Below are 17,665 nucleotides of genomic sequence, written 5' to 3'. Positions count from 1 at the left end.
TTTGAGACGCATGAATCAATGTACCTAAGGCTTACATCTGAATACTACCTAATTTCTAAAGCTCACTACATTTTTTTTACATTAAAAAAAAAAAAATGATGGTGCTATTATGAAAATCCCTAGAGTTCAGAGGGAAAAAAGTATCGGCCCTTAAAACATAAAAACAAACAAACAAACAAGCAAACAGACAAACAAATGTGGGAAATACTCTAGGTTACAGGTAATTTTCCTGTCAGTTCAACAAAAAGATTCAGTCTAGAGAGCTGTGAAGTCTTTTTGTTTAATTTTATTCTCTTTCACCATGCTTGTCCGTGATGAAACTCTGCTCTATCATTGTAACATCAAGGCAAGAGTTATTTGAGTGTTGACTACTCTCTGGGTACTGTGCTTTAGTTTCGATGAATCCTCACAACCACCATATGAGATAATTTGTTTCTATTCTCATTCTGCAGATAAAGAAACGGAGCGTACCATGACCAACATTGCACAATGTGGAGGAATGCTTACTCCAGGACTAGGAGGATGGTTCATTATCTTTAAACAAGTGCCATCACACACAGTAGACACCTAAGAAGCCACGGTCTATCTTTAGGATAGAGGTGGATTTGTTCAGTAAAGAGAGGAAGCTCCTGGGACAGTATTAGGGTAATGATCTGGGGACCGTGAGGAGTTTCCCAGCTGATATATTTGAGAGCTCATATCAGAGAGTAACAGAGAGGGGGCTAAACATAGCATAAGGGCAACTTAAACACACACCTAACTGGCTTACCTTTAAGAAAATGTAAGTAAAGGCCCAAACGCTTCTCTTAAAAATACTTTTGAAAAGAAGTATCTTTGGAGCCCATTCTTCATTCAATATATTCATCACTGTATGAAATGCTCTCATTGTTATCTTATTTAATCATAATATGGCTCTATAAGTTGGCATTATTATTCTAAATTCCAGATAAGGAGCATATGGATGACTTTATATAGTTGTTTGTCTTGCCAACAGAGTATCAATCCTTCACTGACTCATAACCAGTTTATATCACACTGTCTTGTATTCGTGAATTCTTTCTCCCAAATAGAGTGCAGGCGTCTTGTGAGGAGGGAGACTGCATTATCTATTTTTTGTCTCCAGTATGTAAATACTGGATTTTAGGATGTAAATTTTAAAAATGATAAACCATGTTTCCTTTTTTAATCCCAGCTCCCCCAAAATGAAAGTCTCATTGAAGAATTTCAGCAAAAGAATCATCGAGTTTAGTACAAGTTCTTTATGCACTAAAGTAAACTCTTGAATCACAAACACTTCCATCTTTAAAATGTAAACCAAACAAAACTTTCTCCAAGAAAGGTCTTCTTAAAACAAACAGAATTAAATGAAAAAAATAGTCCACCTTAGCAGTTTCCATCTCATTTGCAAGTTCCTATTATCTCCTTAATCTTTGAATGTTGGGGTACCCCCACTCTCTGGTGATATTATCTAGGCTTATGGCTAGATCATGGACCATGCATATGCTGATCATTCCTAAATTTATCTCTCTAATCCAGACTTCTCTCCTCAACTCCAGATGCATTTAACTTAATATTTAACTTAATATTCAACATTTCTAATTGGCTTTATAATCATAACCTGAAAATTGGTATGGTCAGAACTTCTGAACAAGCATCTCTTCTGTAAACATGCTTTTTTTTGCAGTCTTTCCACTTCAGCTTTGTCGCCATTCCAACTTTCCAGTGGCTCAGACTAAAACCTTTGGGTCATCATCAACTAATATCTTTTCTTTCATTCCCAATTTATAATCCATGGGCAAACTCTGTTTGCTCTAATTTTAAAATTAATTCAGGATGTGAACCTCCACCTCCAAAATTAGTACTATGATATAAAAGATCACCATCTCGGACCTGGATTTCTACAATTTGTCTCTCTACTGTTATTCTTCTTGCCCAGCTGGTGTCTTTTCTAGCAAGAAGCCAGAGTGACTCTCTTAAAATCTATCACATATTTCCTCTGTCCCAAATTTACCTAATAGTTTCCTTTTCATTCCAAGTTAAAGCCCAAGTCTTTAACAATGCCAACATTTTCTGTCTTTCTTCTTTTTCCTCCTTTGACTTCATCACCTTTATACTCATGCAACAAGTCACTCATACCCTCTCTCCTTTCTTTAAACACAAGTACGCTCCCATCTTGGGGTGCTGCTTAAAGTATTCCTTAGTTATTATTTAGTCTATGTTCAAAGATTCTCTATCAGAAATACCTTCACGTGTTGTCTTACAGGAAAAATTATTCCACACCCTGTCCTTAACACTTCAGCCACTCCCAAATGACTGCTTGATTTTTTTTATTACTTATCATTTTTTTCATAACTTTGAACCATCTGACATGATATATTTACTCATTTATTTGTTCATCGCCTGTCTTCTCCTACTGGAATATAAGTGCTAAGAAATCATTTTATTCACTATCCCGTTTAGAATAGTGCCCGGCATACAGTAAATTCCCCAAAATATATTTTTAATGAATAAATAAATGAGTCAAGGGAAGATACTATCTAACTCTCTTTCTCCTGCAGTTATTATCCAAATAAACTACCATTACTGGCATAAATCAGTTTCTCATGCAGCATTAACCTGTTTACATGCATATTGTGACTTTATAGTAAAGGTGAACTTTTAAAGAATAGTGCATGATCATTTATGCTGGGGAATTACATAGCCTTGGAGAGATGGAGACAGAAATAGAGGGAGAGAGGGAGGGAATAAATTAAAATCCAAACTTTTACTTACCTCAAGCCTTAAAGAAATAATACTATATTGTTTAAATGGTGACTCCAGCATAACTTTACTCTTGTACTATAGTAGCTTTGTAAAATTTAAACCTATTGCCCATATTAACATGGTTAAGGGAAAAACTTCATTATTAAGTGAATTTTGTGCTCTTAATATTATGACTATTTAAGAGCTTAAAGGATGTGGTCCCTTAAATAAAAAATATCAAACTAAACAAGATTTTTTAATGCATATGCAATAATAATATTGTTACTACACAGTGATTGAATCATAGTTATTAACACTGGCTTTTTAAAAAATCTCATCTAATCTGCATAGTGACTTCTGATTAATGAGCCCAACTTTATAAAAGTTAACCCAATTAAACTCAACATTTATGTGGACAAATGTGTTTTAAAGTATTCAAAAGGATACTTAACACTTGGATTTTTTTCTTGCCATACATCATTTCTAAGTTCCTATAGCCTACCTTTCATTAAAAGTTGATATGACAGATTGCTGTAAGTTTCAAATTGCTAAATACTTCTGTCAAGCCCCTTAAGGCATTTTTGGAATTTAGTTCTTGGATTTGTTGGGATGATTTTCAGGAGCTCCTTTTTGGTGGGGATGAGGTGAGCAACAGCTTGAAACTATGATTCATTTCTGTTTGAGTTTCTGTCAGATACTTGCAGGAAAAAGAAAATGACTAATCACCTACTAAAAATGGCAACAGATGCCATAAGCAAAATTTCATTCAACCTGTTAACTTTAGTTTCAATGTAAGAATCACTTAATTAAAAGTCTTAGTTTTAAAATATCATTTTAAAAAATAACATCTGCTTCTAAAATGATATAATAACGTTTTTGCTCAATATTTTAACAAAGTTCTTTACAATGACCTTCCTCTGCACTTCAGTTTATCTACACAAAGAGGCATGCGTGTATAGGATATATTGTGCATGAAGATATACATATAATATATATGAACCAAGAAAGAGCTATTAGCATTTTATACACAAATTAAGCATTTTTGTCTTTTAAAAATTCCTAATGGTATCATGTTTACCACATTTGGTTCATATAAAATGGTACTCAACATTTTTATTTAATGTTTTTTAATATTTTCTATTCTATGCAAATTTTGTTCAACGTCCCTGTGACTTGATATCTAAAAAACCCAGGACCAAGAAATGGCAGATCAAATTTTCAATTCAAAGCAGCACACTGACAAAATAGCAGAAGAATTCAGAACTCTTCCCAAACCAAGCTGGGGCCAAAGGAAGTTTTTGGGTTTTTTTGTTTTGTTTTTTTTTCATGAAATACTTTTATGAAAAATACTTTTTGGAAATGTTGCCTTCCTACTTGAAATAGGTGGTGTGGTGTGGAAGGAGATGAAGACAGAGGAGAGCTAGATACTGAAAGAGAAGAGAGGAGAGAGATAACAGCAAGATTGTTTCTTATCTACTCCGTATGTCAGAGGAAGGAGACTCAAACAACATAAAATGAGCCCATGTCTATGTAAAATATTCACAGAGACCCTTTTTACCCTGAAGGTAGGGCTAATGCTTTTCCACTTCGTCTGACCATTACACAAGCATAAAAACCCATATAGAGGAATAGCTCTATTTTCATTGTGTGTTTGGGGTAGGGGGAGAGGGAACCTCTAAAGTAAATACTTCCACATCTATCATTACATCTGTACTTAAAACAGTTCTGTGAGCTTACATGTCCCTCATTTTACAACAAGGAAACCAAGGCTCAGAGAGAATAAATAAATATTTGACAAGGGACATATTCATAACTGATAGAGCCTGAATCTACCTAGGGCTTCTGACATTTAATCCACTGTTGTTCTACTACATGCGCATAAACATGCATCCCTGACATTTTGTAGACGGAAAATATAAAGTTCACAAAAGTCAGGTGACTTCCAAAAAAAATTCTAAGTAGGTAGTATTTTCTTGTTATTTCAAATTCAGTGATATATACATGACTTTAAAAATGTCTCTTGGTCTTTTTGAACCATATTTTACCTGAAAAGTAAAAGATATAAATGAGGTAATCTTCAAGGTCTCTTCCAGCTTTAAAATGTATACATTTTTAAATCTATTTTGTTTATAAGTAAAATCTTAAACTGATTGATATCAACAGGAACAATTCCTAATTGCCTTAGAGAATGGTAAATGTTATTGATATGTTGATAAGAGCATTGTTTTAGTAAAAAAAAAAAATAAAAGTTGGGGACCATACATCAGATAGGAGCCAACAGAAATTATGCTAAAAATGGCTGACTAATATCAATCTTAGCCATAATTCAGGTAAAAAAAAAAAAGTAGTGACTTTGTCATAATTAAAATAAATGTGATGATTATTTTAACTTGGAACAGATAATTATTTATCTTCTTCTTTGATGGGTAATTCATTTGTAACTCAGGAAGCAAATTAGTGAACGTTATACACTTATTATGAACCAAATTTTAGCTGCTAATCTAGGACATGATGACAAAATATATAAGCAGACTTAAGTTATTCAAAACTTAAAAATCAACCTTCTGTTAATATAACAGAGGTAAAAATCAACCTTCTGTTAATATAACAAGGTAAAAATCAACCTTCTGTTAATATAACAAAATAAATATAGTAAAGCCTAATGTATTAGCAATATGTGTTTTGCCTATTTTAAGGGATAATATAAGACATTAAAACATGAAGAAGCTAAGTAAGATTTATTATCAAATGAATTAATTGATTAGAGAACTAATTGCCACTTTTAGTCTTTATTTTTAAAATAGATTTTTAAATGATCTCATTTTGGTGGAAACAAATGTGTTTGTTTGGTAGACCACTGATTACACAGCACCTCAATTACACTGTTAAGGAAGAAGCTTTCTATCGGAGTGCCCACATTTTACTAAAAATGGATAAGAACTATCTTACTTCAAGCAGATTCTAAAAGTAGAGATTGAAATAGCCTTATATTTTTCATCTACTTCAACAAATCAATGAGAATACTTGTTACTTAAAACGTTTAACTTTATACAGCATCTCCTCAAAATCATGCTTGCTCTAAAGTAAAATCAAAACACATAGACAATAGCTATGTACTGGTGACGCATCCAAAACTTTACTCTGTAGTGAAGGCTTTTCTTACTTTCCCCACTTGGGACTCTTCTTTCAGTACCTTTAGAGCACTTCATCCATACACACATATATCATTTTATTCAAAGCATGATTTCTCATGTTATTATTCTGTGTCCCATGGAGATGAACCTGTGACATTATCTTTGACAACTCATCCTCTGTTTGTTTAAAATTCACCAAATCTAAGCATTTCCATGACTTGCATGTCCTAGGTCACCATTCACATAATTATTGATCAAACTCTGAGCTGCACTGAAATTATGATAACCTCCAGAAAGCCAAAAGACTTCCACCACTCCCAATTACTGATTATATTCACTCTATCTTGCCTCAACTATTTGAATGTGACTGGAACTGCTGTAAAATCTGCATTTTAATATCATGCCTAATATATTTCCTTTGTTTCTTTGTGGTAGGTCCAGCAGCATCATTTGCATTATTGCAGTCAGGTATTACAGGTCAAAATTGTCTACCAGAGTCCAAAATTACTAACAGAAAGAGAGTTCATAACAGAGTCAACACATGTATTGCAGAATAATGAGAGCTTTTGATATGTGGAGCATTAATTTTTGCTGACCTAGAATCAGCAGTTCAGTTTGATACATTAACCCATGTTGGGTAAGAGCGTATGGATACACTCAGAACACAGGGAAAATAAAAATTAGCTAAGAAAAATATTTAAAAGACAAATGGAGAAGGAATGAATTAGCCCTGAAAGTGTCTATGTGCAATTAAAGCACTTAGACTTCCCACTAACATTGTGTTTATGTATTTATCTCCTCCTGGAGGACAAGGACTGTGTTTACTCATCTCTACAGTCCCCTCCGCTCCACTCAGGGCCCAGAATGATACTTGGCACATAATGTGCATGGCAATCAATGCTTATTCATTGGATGCATATCCAACTGATCAAATCATTCTCATATATTCTCATAGGATAATCATACCAGGATTAATAACTCATAGTTGCCTGATACACTAAAAAGATAAATAAATAAATTAGTAAAAATTTTAGTCTTTATATAATTGAGGTGATATAAACATACATAGTAAAATAATAATTTGGTATAATTTATTCTATAATCTACAGCGTTCCGGTCCTGATCAAAGACTCATAGGAACATTTTTAAAAAGATCGAAGGAAACAAAGATTCAAACCTAAAGCTTACAATATTTGAGGAGTAAAAGAAAAGTAAAAACGCATTATAAAATGAAAAGCTATGTAAAAAATGTAAATGTTGGATTCATCATAAACAGCGATAGGGAGTAATCAACTTTGAGTCTTCACACAATTGTATCAGTGCTTCTGTAATAGCACTTACTGTTGTTAAAAAACTGTTTATATCCATGTTTGTTTCCATCCCTGCTAGTTTCTACAGGGCAACAATTACAAGATATACAGCAGATGTTTAAAGATGTTTATGAAATGAATGACCAAATACATGCATGCCTGAATGATGAATAGTTGTTAGTGAAATGTAGAAAGTCATCTCTTAGATGAATGGTAATCTAGCCATCAAAGCCTTACCAACTGCAGCAGCCAGGGTGACACACCAGAAGCAGCAACTCTTAGATGTTATCAAGCAGTGCGAATTTAAATTCTATATATTATAAAATGAAATATCAAAAAATAAATAGCCTAAAGGACTATTAAAATGATCTTTTTGTCAAAGCATCATGTTTGCTTCCCCCCTTTCTTGGGGAAATGTTCTCTCACTGTGCTTCTATTACATGAGGTAATCGCTAGTAGGGGCAAATTAGAGGCAAATTAGAGCCTTTTAATTAGTTTAAACAGGATCTATGACATACAAAAACCTTTTGTGCTGGTAGAGAGATGGGAAAGACTACCAACTCTTCAGGGATAAGCATTTCAAGGAATTTGACCTCGAGGTAACCAAAAGGTTAAGCACATCTTGCCAGAAGCTGTCTGTATTTGGTGCTAAAGCTAAGAGGGAATAAAGGAAAAACAAGTTACGTTTAGTAAAGGAACAGTTTAACACATTAGTTGTTAATTTCTTTGTCTATATAAGGTAACTTTTAAAAATAATGTGACTTCAATGTGTTATAATCTTCAATGTGGTTATTTTTAAAAAGATTTAAACAAAGGGGATACTTAGATGTTTTTATTTTTAAGTGAGCCAAACAATAATTATTTTTAAGTCAAAAGAAAAGTAGTAAGAAAAGGTAGGGGCATCTGATAAAGGTCTTGCAGTTAGTTCTTGACTGGTGCCTAGGAGTGCTGTGACAATAGAAGGTCAAAGTTGCAGCTGGAATGCCACACCAGGAAGAAAATTTCCTCAGAATATAAAACAGTCACATGCAAGATTACTGTATAATTAAGACTGACACTAAAAGTAAAGTAATTTTCATCATTTTAGTTCTTTAAGTTCATCTCTTCAACATCTACAATATGTCAGACATCACTCAAATGGTCAAATGTTTAAACTCATGCCTTACTAAGTTATGCCATTCAATATCCCAGGCTGACACCTCCAGCTTTTTAATTATTAGGTTGAAAGAAATACAGAGATAAGTTACTAGAAGTGAAAATTGGATGACTTTTAAAATTTGATACTGAAATCTCACCTAATAAGTACAAAATAGTATTTTTAAATTTTCAAAATAAAAATGATACATTTTTAAGGTATATGTTTTAAGAAAATGACAGTAAAATAAAGAAAAGAACAATTAGCAAATTACAAGGGCTTATTTTTTACCGTAATTTATAACTGATATATTGTACTACATTATTTTATTAAATATTTTAGATATACAAAGGCTTAAAAGAACTATATAATACTAGCTTAAGAAATAAGCCATTTCCAGTTCCATGATCACACTCCTGCCTCCTCAAAGAAAACTACTATCCTGAGTTTGATATTAATTATTCACATGCACAAATTTATGCTTTTACACATAGGTGAACATATTTATAATTTATATCTATGTAATACTGCCTTGATATATTAAGATATTATATAAATACATCATGCTGCATGCATCCTTCTGCATGTAGTTTTTTTTTATTATTCACTCCATTTAGTAGGTCTTTACGTATTTCAATTGTTTTATAGATTCTCATTCTTTGCTTCAGAGCCTCTTCCCAGCATGATACATGATTAATAATAATCCTATGCTTTAAAAGTTTAACATTACTCCCCAGTATCAAGAAACACAGAAGAACTTTCTTACCACTCATCCAAAAATGCTCAGAGGCAAAAAGAACAAGAGTTCTAAACAAGAACCAAAATAATATAAGCTGCCATACACTAGTTAAAATGACAATAAAAGCTATTATTTACCATAAAGCAAACATTTGCTAAGCACAGTAGTAGGAACCTAATCTGCATTATCTTATCCAGTACTTAGATAGGGCTGGAGATGTAGGTGTTATTATCCTTGTTTTGTAAAAGAAAAAAAAAAAAAATCAGAAGTTGAATTAGAAGTTCAGTTACTTGCCCCAGACAACAGAGCTAGTAAATGACAGTGAGCATTTTACTAAATTAGTCAAGCTCCAAAGCAAGGGTTTTTTCTACTACACCCTAGCAGTATGCTGCAGGTTAAAACTCAAAGCATTTACTAAAACAGTCTATTAAACACTGTGAAGAGCAAGTAGCTTTAATTAACTTTACTTATTTAGGGACTGTTGTAGGCACACATGGGCTTTCTCCAACTGCCTGTTGTTGCTTTATATTTTGGTAGTAAAATTTCAGTACTCCTCAGAAGAGAAGGGAATTATGAAATAAAATAACGTAAACTTAGTCAATTATACTAAATAATCACGGCACTGCTAAAAGCTATAGCAGAGAGTAAGGGATAAATTAAAATAAGTTTGGGTCATTACATTTGAATTTAACTTATTTATAACATCCTTCTCTCACGTTTACTTAGATAATTCAACTGCTCAAGCAGTACATTGAACCTTGCTTAATGTTAAAATTCTGAGACTCAAACGGATTCATCTAACAGAGTTAAAAGTCATTCTCATGCAAACTCTATTCTGCCATCAGTTCTACAGCCATTTTTTTTTTTTTTTTAAATAGGGCATACAGTCAATTACAGGCAAAGAGAATCAAAGGATTTTTCTAAGAACACATAGAGACAGCACCGAACATGGTACAGGAGACACTGCCTTCTGAGAAGTTCGTAGAAAATTGGACAATCAGAGGTATAATAGTAACAGTATAAAGGCAAAATCCTGAAGAACTTGAGAAAAAGATGGAAAACATATATTCCCATTTTTCGGGTTGGAAAAGATGACCACTTGGTGACTAAAGCAGCACTCTCAAAGTTAGCTTTTTTCAATACAATGGATAAAATATAACCATTTGACATATGTTGGGTCTCATACTCTATTAAAGTAAAAAGTAATAGAACTCTATTAAAGTTCAAGATCTTTTAGCCTGGAAAACAGAAAATTCAAGATATGTGAAATTAGCTGTTTTCTAACATGTAAGCTTTTTTGTTTTGTTTTGTTTTTCTTTTTGTACTATACCATGTGGGAAACCTAAAATCAAAGAATCTAGCCATCAGGGAAAAATCTTTTGGTCCAGTTGGATACTTCTCCCCTATCCCAACAAAATGTAAATAGACAAAAGTCTTAAAGAACATGGGTGCTTCCAAATGCTGTGGGACTCGTAGGTAGCTATATAGCACAGCGATTCCAAGAGCTTTAGAGATCCATGGACCGGGCTCCTATTCGGCTCAATCTTTTACTATCTATATAACTTTGGGCAAATTATTTAACCTTTTTTATACCTCATATTCCTCATCTTTAAAATTAGAATAATAAAAATATCTACCTAATAAATCTATTGCAAGAATTAAAGCATTTATAAAAGTGTCTGCCACATAATAAATACACTTTAGAAATAATAATATTGACAATTATATTTTAAATCATAATTAAAATAATATTCATGATGATAACTAGTGATTGGAAAAAATGACATAAATCCTCTTTCTCATTCCATGGATTAATGATGCATATTTAATTTTTCTCTATCCTTCCTACTTATTAACAAGCATTTACCAACAGATATGCTGCACTGGAGCTGAACTAAGAAATTTTGCAGAGGGGTCACTTGTGGGCTGGATTTTATCATCTTATTAGCAATAATTAAGCTCTAAAAATTCTCTTACAACTTATATGTCCATTTTTATTGGGCTTCTCTAATAACAATGGATTTCCAAATAATACATAGAATGAAAAGTGGTATTAGAAGTATACCTATAATAAGGATAACTCTCTTACAACGTATCGATGTATAATTATCTTAAACGTTTTCATATGTCAAGAGAAGAACATTTGATGTTCTTTTCACTCTTTATCTAAATAATCAGTTCTCAATACATACTGCTATGGACTGAAGCTCTAACCCTCAAACATGATGCCTCAGGAAGTAATTACTTTTAGATGAGGTCACAAGTGTGAAGCCCCCAAAATGGAATCATTGCCTTTATAAGAAGAGGAAGACACTGAAGCTTCCTCTCTTTGCCATGTGAGGACACAGCAAGAAGGCAGCTGTTTGCAAGCCAGGAAGAGAACCCTCACTGATAACCGAATCGGCTATCATCTCCATCTTAGACTCCTCAACCCTCAGAACTTTGAGAATAAATGTTAGATGTTTAAGCCACCTGGTCTGTGGCACTTTGTAATAGAGCCCAACCTTACAGAGACACATACTCAGAGCATAATTATAATTCAGCAAAATTCAGTTATCTAAATCAATGTAAAGCTGACCCTTGAACTTGGTTTTGAACTGTGCTGGTCCACTTCCAGATAGATTTTTAAAAAAATAAGTAGGCAGTACTCTGTATCCCCTGGTTTGCATCTGGGATTCAACCAACCTCAAACAGAATATACAATTTTTGGTGTGCATTTGAGAATGCCTGGATATAGACACAGATTATGTGCACGTTCTATGCCATTTTATATAAAGGACTTGAACATCTATAGATTTTGTTATTTGTAAGGTTATTCCTTGTGGATATTGAGGGACAAGGGGACAACTTAAGTTTGGGGAAATCAAAAGTTATATGGATTTTGACTGGCAAGGGGGTGTTGTTGTACCCCTAACCCCCATATTGTTCAAGAGTTAACAGGATTCTAATATTTTCAGTGCATGTTAAGTGCAGGCTAAATATTTTCATTTTCTTGGTTACAACTACCTTTTCCTAGTTTCCTCATCAGCACCTACTAACAAACATCTTATGGCCTACTAAATGAGCCTCAAAAAGCTGATCAGAATAATCAACACAATTGTAGAAATTAAAATGTGCCTAAAATCTGAGTTACTTGGTTAGTAAATGTGTTTGAACGCAAACAAAAATATGTGTATACCCAATACGTGTCAACATACTGATTGTCAGACATAGTTTCTAAGGCTCAAACTAAATTAAGCTAAAGTAGCTGATAAAGTAGCCTAAATGCAACTGAATAAGCCATGATAAACAAAAATAAAAATATAAATGCTAGAACAAGTAATAACAAATGTTGGAGAGGATGCAGAGAAAAAGGAACCCTCATACACTGCTGTTTTCCACTATGGAAAACAGTATGGAGGTTCTTCAAAAAACTAAGAATGGATCTACCATATGATCCAGTAATCCCTCTACTGGGTATTTACCCCAAAGACTTGAAAACCCATATCCAAAAAGATATTTGCACACCAATGATCATAGCAGCACTATTCACAGTGGCCGGGACATGGAAGCAACCAACATGTCCTAGGATAGATGATTGGATAAAGGAGCTGTGGTACATATATAGAATGGACTCAGCCATAAGAAGAGATGAAATACTGCCATTTGCAACAACCTAGATGGACCTCAAGATAATCATGCTAAGTGAAATAAGCCAGACTGAAAAAGTTGAAAATCACATGATATCACTTATATGTGGGATATAAACCTAAAAGCAACAAATGAACAGGACAAACAGAGGCTCAGGGACATGGAGAATGGACTAGTGATTACCAGAGGGTAGGAGGTGAGGAAGGAGGGGAGAGGTAGACAGGGTAAAGGGGGTCAAATGTAAGGGGGTTGGGGGAGGGTGAAGTGGGTAAAGGGGACCAAATATATGGTAGCTGAAGGAAATTGGACTTGGTGGCAATCACACAATAGAATATATAGATATCAAAATTATAATGTACATCTGCAAATTATATAATTGTATTAACCAATGTTATCCCAGTAAACTTTAAAAAAAATTAAAAATAAAAATAAATGTAATTGCAATACATTAAAATGCTAACAATTCACTCAAAATCCTTGCAACAGTGAAGGTAGGTAAGACTTAGGTCTCTTTAAAAGTAGCTCACATCTACAGAACATACAAATTGTTATAAAGTTTTATAAGTACCTAAACTTTTCCAGGAAACCAGGACCACTACACAGATATTTGTGTTACAAAAGACAGAAATATGTAGATATTTTGAATTTCTAAGAAGGACCCATGAACTGTTTTGGGCTACTGGTTTCATCATAAGAATCCTATTAATATTAGATGATGTTTCTTGAGTATATAATGTTGAATAGTGGTCTTGGTCTTGATAAAGAGCATTCCAATAGCCATCATATCTATGTACTCGTCCCTCTCCCCACCCCCCATATGTATGTTTACATATAATCTCTCTATATAATCTTTATGTACATATTTATAATTTCTATTTTTATATACATAATCTATTGTATATACATAATCTATTTAATTTTATCTATATAATTTATTTATATATATAATCTCAATAAAGATATATATTATTTATCTTCTTTAACAGGTGTCAAAAATTATCACAACTCACTAGGTATCATTTATTTACTCATATAGTCATTCATCTAACATGTTTTTAGTGCCTGTCATATTCTGGGCACTGACTTCGTTGCTAGAATTATAAAGACAAATAAGAGCTCACATTTTATAAAGGGGAATTAATGTACAAATTAACAAATTAAACAAGTTGGTCAGTGCATCAATCGAAGTACATTTTATGTGTTACAAGTTAGAAAAGGAGACCAACTTCTTGTGCATCAGAGAAGGCATTCCAGAAAAAAAGTAAATTATTAAAAATAATTTTTAAGTGAGTTTAGCTACCAGATCAAAGAAGGTAGATATTTCTAGACAAAGAAATAGCTTAGTGGCTACTGATGAAGAATACCTAATAAAAATTCATAACCCTTTTTGTTTTTGATAAATCACTTAATCAAGTGACATTTAAAAGCATTCCTTAATTTCTTGCAATAGAAAATCTTTTAAATCTATAATCTTGATATTCTGATAGGTGTTAGGATGTCAAAATCTTCTATCCTAATGCAGTATTAGTCTAATCTAGGGTTATTTAAAATGAAAGCCAGAAAAAAACATTTTTTTTAATTATGTTTTTCACAGAATTGATTCTGATATGGTTTAAAGATTTAAAGCAATATTTCTCAAAGTATAACCCTTGGGCCGACAGCATCATTGCCTGGCACTTTTATAAATGCAGATTATCAGGCCCCTTCCCAGACCTACTGACTAAGATGCTATGTGGATGCAGACCAGCATTCTGTGTTTTAACAAGCCCTCTAGACCATTCTGATATGCTTTAAAGTTTAAGAATCACTGATTTAAAGCATTGTTTATTCTATCATTAACATGTTCATTTCTTTTTTTTTTTTAAATTTTTATTATTATTTATGCCTACAGCACCTGGTCTTCCTAGGTGATCTCCCATCCAAGTATTAACCAGGCCTGACCCTGCTTAGCTTCCGAGATCAGAATGGATTGAGCTTGTTCAGGGTGGTATGGCCATAGACCATGGCCCGTGGTTCCACTGGGGCACTAATCCAGGACCTTCTGCATGTAAAGCAGATGGCTAACTGCTACACTATGGAACCACATCCAACATGTTCATTTCTTGTATGAGTCTCTTGACTACCTTCAGAGGGAAGGAAAACTCCACTCTACAATAACCTGATTTCATCATTTCTACCTTGAAATAATCTCAATTTTGTTGCACATGATTACATAATTGTGCAGGTTAGGTTATCTAAGATTATTTTATTTGACATTGACTGATGATAATGGGAACCAAATGTATATTTGGGACAAATTAAATAAATAAATGATTTTTTAGAAATATAAATATTATTAAACTATATATGTATATTAGATTATTTTACTTCAATTAAAATAATAATAGCTAACACTGACACAGTACTTAACTTGTTCCAAAATACTTTACATAGATTAATAACTCTTCGAATCTTCCTAACAACTGTGAAACTCATTTTATTATCCCAAGCTACTGAAGCACATACAGTTAAATGATATGCTTTAAAATTGAGCAATGAAAGCTTGGAACTGAATACAGACAGCCTGGATCTCATGTTCATGCTCTAAATTATACTGCAACCAGTGTAAGAGATATGTTTGATATTATTTATAATTATATTAGCAATCTGTCAAAGGATACCTCAGAGTACTAGTAAATAATGTTATTCACTATAGATTATTTTGTGAATATATATAGTACATGCATGAATGCACATGGTGCAAGAAACACATACACTTTGCCAATTCTGCCACTTGCCCATTGTTTAACCTTGTGAAAATCACCTCACTTTTTTCCTCCTTCGGTTTCCTTTTGTACTGAGTTGGGGCAGAGCTGTTGCAAGCATTAATTAAGTGCACATATGTAAATTATTTAGAATAGTACTTAGGATATACTAGGTCCTATTATTGTTTTTATTGTTTTCTGAAATAAAAGTTCAGAGTACATTATATAACAGATGTCCCTTGTATATTTTGTTTTTTATGGTTTGCGCCAATAACTTTTTACATTTCAATTGCTCTTTTAAAAGTTTTAATCAGTTACTTCAAATAGCCAACTACTGCTAGTCTTCCCAATTCTTTCTTAAATTAGTTCTAATAGTTTAACACTAGTGGTAAACTGAGTGATATAAGTAGTTCGGAAAGGTCCGCTTATCTTAAACACTTTCTATAAGTAGGTTTGAATTAGAATCCTCTGCATATATACGTTTTACTTATAATCTCCATGAGAACATTTGAACTATCTTAGTATTAGGTTAGAGAATAGCTATGAAGAGATTAATAGCAACAGACACAATCTCATGAAAAAAAAATCAGATAAGTACTTTATAAGTTGCAGGCACAGAGAGTAAATATAAAGTTATGGAGATGGAGGTGGGGGAGAAGTATAATGGAGATGGCTGGGGAACAGTAAGGTGTTAAAGAAAAAAAGATAAGAGATGCTGGGGCAGAAGGGAACAGGTGATTTGGACAAGATGCTTGTGTTGAGGCATTGAGAAAAAGTTCAGAGATGTAGTTCATCTCTCATTAGACAATATCCAACAGAGGAAGGGAGATACCCAAGAATGAACTTTGTCTATGTCATAATTAAATTCTGGCTGATCTTTTTTTCCTATAGTTCATCCTCCTATATATGAATGATTATATCAGTTTCCTAATTTCCTATTGCTATAGTAACGAATGGCCACAAACAGTTTAAAACAGTACAAATTTCTCATCTCACAGTTGTAGAGGTCAGAGATCGAAATGGATTTTCACAGGGCAAAAAACGAAATCAAGGTGTCTACAAGGTGTTTCTTCTGGAGGGTCTATGGGAAAGTCTATTCCCTTGACTTTTTTAATTTCTACAAGTTGCCTATATAGTGCTTAGATCATGGCCTCTTACAGCACTTTCAAAGTCAGAATTGTAGCATCTTCAAATTCATTCTTCCTCTCTCTCTGACCTGTTTCTATCATCACATTTCTTTTTCTCTTTGCCTTCCTTTTTCTCTTATAAGAACTTTGTGGTTATATTAAGTGAACCCAACTAATCCAGAATAATCTCCTCACCTCAAAAACTCAATTGCGTCTACAAAGTCCCCCTTGCCATGTAATGTAAACACATTCAAAAGTTGCAGGGATTAGAATGTGGCCATCTTTGGGGGTGGAGAATTGCATTCTTTTGTTTTGACTGTGAATTGTGTTCTAATATTTCTCAAACAATACCTGTTTTAAGTGCAAATCTCTCAGAGGGCTAGGGACTAAAATATGTCATTTTGTAAGAGTGTGCCAAGATTCAAAGAACTATTAGTCAAGCTTATGCAAAGTATTTCTGTTCTATTTATTAAACCCACATGTTGCTCTTATAACATAATAACTGATTACTATGCATGTAACTGATAAGAAATGATTATTAAAATGCAGAGAAATTTAAGGTTTTTTGTTGTTGTTGTTGTTGTTGTTGTTGTTGTTTTAAGGTATTTTCCAAGGCAGCAGGGAACAAAGAGCTACAGAAACTTTATGGACACAGAAAATCTATTTACAATTACTTTACTCATGAAAACATAAAAATTCTTCAGTATGAAATGCATAGATTCAAATAAATCAATCCATGATGAAAATGGGCTTATAAAAATTATTTTTTACAACATTAAAAAAGAATGTTGTCTTTTAAAAACAATTTCCAGATGAATAGCATATCATAATGTATATTTGCTAGTATATAAATAACTGCCTGAATACAAAAAGATGGCAAGCATAGATAAAATTTGAACTGTGATACAAATAAGATATTTTATGATTCACTGCTGCATCTAATTTTGTACCTATACATGTCTCTTCCCAGCATGATATCTGAACATTAATATGATAACTCCTATAACAATAGATCCACTAGTACTGATTGAACAAACTACATCATTGACTGAAAATCAGAAAAAGATAATTAAAGTATTGAATTGAAGTAGAAAAACAAAGGCC

General features: G+C 33.0%; 1 protein-coding gene and 1 pseudogene across 1 annotated transcript in view; both read right to left on the bottom strand.

The window, feature by feature from the left end:
- NAALADL2 (N-acetylated alpha-linked acidic dipeptidase like 2) overlaps positions 1-17,665 on the bottom strand; it is a gene marked incomplete at its 3' end in the record, with an annotated part of 657,209 nt that overhangs the window by 372,064 nt on the left and 267,480 nt on the right. The window lies entirely within an intron of this gene.
- On the bottom strand, positions 14,573-14,691 carry LOC111733057 (annotated as a pseudogene).

Source organism: Pteropus vampyrus, unplaced genomic scaffold, assembly GCF_000151845.1.
Source record: "Pteropus vampyrus isolate Shadow unplaced genomic scaffold, Pvam_2.0 Scaffold12, whole genome shotgun sequence".
Classification (NCBI taxonomy): domain Eukaryota; kingdom Metazoa; phylum Chordata; class Mammalia; order Chiroptera; family Pteropodidae; genus Pteropus; species Pteropus vampyrus.
Note: the sequence above shows the minus strand (reverse complement) of the source record. Positions and strands in the feature narration are given on the sequence as shown.